The sequence below is a fragment of the Lepeophtheirus salmonis genome, chromosome 1, assembly GCF_016086655.4.
Source record: "Lepeophtheirus salmonis chromosome 1, UVic_Lsal_1.4, whole genome shotgun sequence".
NCBI classification, from domain to species: Eukaryota; Metazoa; Arthropoda; class Copepoda; order Siphonostomatoida; family Caligidae; genus Lepeophtheirus; species Lepeophtheirus salmonis.
Window position 1 is genome coordinate 37,955,746 of NC_052131.2, and position 5,627 is coordinate 37,961,372.

Sequence of the window (5,627 nt, forward strand, 5' to 3'; positions counted from 1 at the left end):
TTATTTTTGTGTGCGTACCAGCGTCGTTCCTTCGTTCCGTCTTCATACGAAGCAGCATTGCTTAACTTAATAAAAATAAACCATTAAAACTTGTTGCTTCATTATGACGTCAGTTAAATATATCCTTGAAAATATATATATATATATGTATTAAGAGAGGTAAGTACGCATTTCGAGAACATGGAGATTTATTTCAGCTCTGATTATTCAAAAATGTATTTCACACTATGTATTGAAGAATTTTCAAGTATGAATATTTGTGTAAATAACCCGTTTGCGGTTTAGTAGTAGTGACCAGGGTCCTTGGATCCGCTAATTGTAACATTTAATGATTATACATCAATTAGAAATGTTCAATCATTATTATTTTAGCATAAAAATTCATATACATATGCTTCTGTTCTAAATTCGGAATTCGAAAATAATGGTTTATTTTAAGTCAATTATTATACGATTATCAAATTACTTATATATACTGTTAAGACACATGTCCACAGTGTTTGTTGACAATATCAGCCATTTTGAATCTTTAGTTTGTTCATAACAGACACAAAGATTAGACGTCTTTTGGTGTGCTCCGTGATTTTATACCATTTTAAAAAATGGGTAGAAAAATAAATTTAGAGGAAAACTCTTTTACAACTTTTGAAAGATTTTTGTTTGGCTAAAATAGTAATTTTTGATAGAATGCTAAATTTTGAAGATTAAATAATTTTACCCGAAATTCTTTTTGGTTCATATATGCAGGGGGTGGGCGGAAAAGTAATAAATAATAAAATACTTGTAAGAATCGGAATAACAAATTAAACATTATTTTCCTTCACGAAAAACACCCGATTCTCCGATTCCAAGTAATTATCTAATTGTTAATTATAAGTTTCCTCTAAATTGATCTTTTCATTCATTTCTTCATTTGTAGAAAACTGCAGAGTACACGAAAAGACGTTTAACCTTTTTATCTGTTAAAACAAAGTAACACCGGGAACGTCATAAACATAATTACCCCCCTCATACAAAGACTTATTTAAGAATTGAATTTAAAATTAGAAAATAATGATTTCTTTTTAATCAGACATTTTTATGATGTCCAGTATGGTAAAATTTCTAGACCATGAATGGAATCAAATAGAATAAAACCTTCCATATAAAATGGGTCTAACATTACTGATCCAAAAACAACCTTCAAACTTACGAACTGAATGTCTTATTCATTCAATTAGAATGGTTTTCATAATAAAAAAATCATTTTTATCTAATCCAAATATTATTAATTTGATTCATTTTTGGGGTAACACATATATTGCAATACATTTGGTTCATACCTACCCTGAGTTAAAAAAGTTGTTGAATTAAATGTATCGTTCATCGGCAGGGTTGTTTGCAGTACATTATATATATATACTTTTTTTTTTTGGTTTTTGGATCTTTTTTGTTTTTGAAAAAAAAAATGAATTTTTTTTTATAAATTAAAAAAAACACAAGCAGTTATTCAATAAAAAACAAAAACAAATTTATTAATTGGAAAAAAATTTCAAATATTAAATTTATGTGGAATAAAATTCTAAAAATCTTTAATGTTCACAAAAAATTATTTATATGTAAAACAATTTTAAAACTAAAGTTTAAAAATAATTTTTTTCATAACATATTGCAAACAGAAAATTTTCAAAAATCAATAGTTTTTCATAGAAAGTGATTTTTTTAAAAACTAATTTGAAAAATTATTATATATTTTCGAAAAAAAGATTTGAATGTTAAATTTTTTGGTAAAGAGCAAAAACTTATGCATTTTTATGGGGGATATAGCCCCTCCAGCCCCCCCCCCCCTGTGGACTTCCTTGATCGGATACATATTATGATTTTTTGGTACGAACCACAACACAATTTAGCCTCTGAAACTGTATAGTCCTTGCATTTTCTTGGAATGGTCCTGGAATTATTTATTTTTGAAATATAGACGTCCTTTTTCCTTTTCCACAATGAGTCCATTTTTCTTTTTTGTGTAGAATAATAAATATCACGGTGTTATATAGATAGAATATAACATGTATTAAACGTCAATATATAAATATATTTCTTCTTTTCATATCTTTATTACAAAATTTTAACTTTAACAATTATTTTTTATAATTATTTTAATTAAAAAACAACTCATTAGGTACAATGGATATCGTTGAATCAGTTTATTTCTAAAGAATTACCAACAAACATTGTTTTTTTATACAAATAAGCTTATATAAAAAGAAAAAAATATGGCTCTAGAATTTTTTGGAACAGCTTTGGTCCTCACCAGACCCTACAACCGTTGTCCTGAACCTTTTTCTAACTTCAGAGTGATCAACGCTTGACAATTTTAATCACGACTGGGGGGTGTTGAAATAATAATTATAAACGTGAATCCATTAATACCTTCATTAGAATATTTCTCCAACAATATAACACAATCATAACATCAAACACTTTAGTAACGCTATGTCAATGTGAGCCATGAACTTGTTTATTTGTAGTTAGATGGTACCATCTCGGGGACTATTTCTTTCTCGATTGGAGAGCTGGATTCAATTTATGCGTGCAAGTGAGGGGAATACGGTCATTTCAAAACTAAAGACCGTTCAATTCAAACTGCGACTATAATAGAGGTGGACTTTCTGTAAAGGTTGAACCCATATTGAACCGACAAAGTCAAATTAAGACTCCAATAAATTGCTTATCAGTCTCGGTTCTTGTATTTTTCTTACTGTATAGAATATATAAAGATAATACAATATATCATAACAAAATTAATGAGCTTTAATCAATAAGTCAATTTTCAGGGTTCTTTTTTTTTTGTCCCATTACTGTAATGATTTTTTCACGTCGCCAGGGTTGTAACTGAGTTTCAAATAGCTAAGGCTTTCTTATGTATATGGAAAAGTGGCTACAAGCACCAGGCTGTGTAAATAAAAGAGGGAAGGAGTGGCGTAGATTATGACTCCAAGTCCGCTACTAAGCTTGTCAAGGCCTTATAATATGATAACTCTAATATTTATTAAGCCAGGGTTTCCCGAACTTTACTATGCCAAACCACCCTACACTAATAAATTTTTAGATGAGGCTTCCTTAATACGAAACATGTGTACTATGTATTTGTAGACTGAATGGAACTTGGGGCACTACGCGCTCTACGTATTAGATAGCTGCGGTCTTGTTTATATCTAATATCATTTCCTGGGCCCGAATTTTCTAGCGATGCCCCTTGTTTTAAGTGGCTGTTACAAAATTGAGCCTGTGTAAAGAAGAACCGAGACTGAAGACCTGAACCAAGACCGATAAAGCTGAGCCGATATCGAAACTGTTGGATTGAAAGAACCGAGACAAAGACTGATAATACTGCTGAACCTGAACTAGGCACAACCTTGCTTACTTTTCTATCTACAGTTAATAGGAGAAGAAAAAAATATTAAGTTTGAATGCGAATAACAAGATAGCACGTAGAATCGGTAAGCTTGTTACCGTGAAATCTGATGAGTAATTTAAAAATTAAGTTATTAACATCTACCTTGCATAATTAATTATCTTTTTCACTTTGTATTTATAATGAAATTATCGTCTCAGACTTAGGTAATAAATAAAAGAGAAGACACCCTTAATTAATAATTAATTATTGTTGAGCTTGTTACTGATTGATCCTACGACCGGGGTATGAGGACCACTGTCCTAAATGGAAAAGTCCAAAGAATTTAAATGCAAAATAAATTGAAGGCAAAACAATTTCAATGCCAAAAGTGCTCAAAATTGGATGAACAGCCCACAAGACAATTTCACCAACGTCATCGGAAGTGCAATCCTATTATGAGCACTGGGGGAGTTACTGAAAATTTATCTTGAATACTTTAGTCATTAAGAAGTCCAAATGATCCTTGTTGATCTTAACTCTATGAGGAATATGGAAAATAAGTGATATTTTCAAATTTAGGCCTCTGCGTCTCAAACTTGGAATGGAGAACAAATATGATTTTCTTAATTAAACCTTGAAAATGTGTAGCAATCGACAGAAAAAAGTGACAAATTGATGGGATCGTAATTTATAACAACCCTGTATACAGAGTTGAATATGCTAATGATCAAATAATTCAATATAATGCATTGCAATAATCCAATTGAGATTGAAAGAAAAGTTAATACAAATTTTAATTTAAGGCCCTGCAGCAAGAAAAATCCTTGTCATTGTAATTTTGTAAGTATAATTTTATTAAGAAATAGATTTAAAGAGAAATAGGCATTATTTTCATGGGCATAATTGCTTATTTATAATCAAAGGTAATTTAATTGAAGAATCCATTTTTCTAGATATGTTCATGATATAAGGAAAAAATTTGTTTTTAAAAACCGTCGTTTCAAATGATTAGAGTGTTTGTTAATAATTGCATGACATTTCCTGATTTTAAAAGTTCATAGATAGATGAAACATTGAGTTTCTGCATATTATTGCAAATGTCAAATGGACAAGGATTCAGAATTAACCTTTAAAACGACAACAGTACGTATACTTTTTATGTAAAATTATGGAATAGTATAAAGGGTTGACCTTAAGAACTGTTATTAAAAGTTATTTACTTATATGTATATATTTAGAGATATATATAACTGTACAAAATTTCCTCATAAATTATTAATTAATTATCAACAAAGTTTGCTTGAGATTATTTTATGATGATCCTTCATTTACAAAAGAAAAGAGGGTTAACAAAAAAAAAGACTTAATTAGTTAAAGTATGTAACTACCTCACGACCTTCATGAAGATTGATTTTTTTATGTCCAGGCTAAATTTAACTTACAAAATTATCAGTTATTGACCATAAAAAAATTAACTTCTACACGTACTGAAAACAAAAAGAGAGCCAATGATGGCCGGGAGAACGACCAGTAGGTCCATCAATGCACCTATTATCTTTTTGACTTCGGAGATCAGAATTAACACCATTAACGTGACACTATTGGGAAATTCCCACTGCAGGAAAAAGGATTAGACCTTTCAACATGATGTTGCCCCGTTCCATATGGCACAAGATTCATCTCCCCATCTTTTGGAGCAGCAACATTTGGTCTCCATCCAGTCTGAGTTTGATGGATTATGCAATCTAGTTTAATTAAATGACAGAATCAGCCAGAAGCCCATTCAAATTTGGATGCACTGAAAGCCTTTCTAGCAAGGGATTGCGGCAGCATTAACATGGAAGTAGTCTGTACCTTCTGGGATGCCTTGCCTAAGAGACTCAAACCTCTGCAAAATGATACAATTTTGAATAATTTTATATCACTTATTGATATGATATCCAGTGCTTTTTTTGTTTCAAGGTCAACCGCATTTATTTAACTACATAAGCATATAAATAACTTTCCATTCGATTCATCCGCCGTAATACGTGAATCAAACGCTTTATTCTGTACTTGAAGCTGACACAGGGGTTCCTGACATGAGCAAGATCAATATTTTTGGCCTAATGAAGGTGTGGGACGTGGACATTTCTCGTCAACTCATTCCACCTAGAGGTAAAAGTCCAAGGGTTTCATGTCGGGAGGGCCAGGTATCGACGTACAAGAAAGTTAAGAGTTTGGCTTGCAGCCAATCTTAGACACTTTGGTG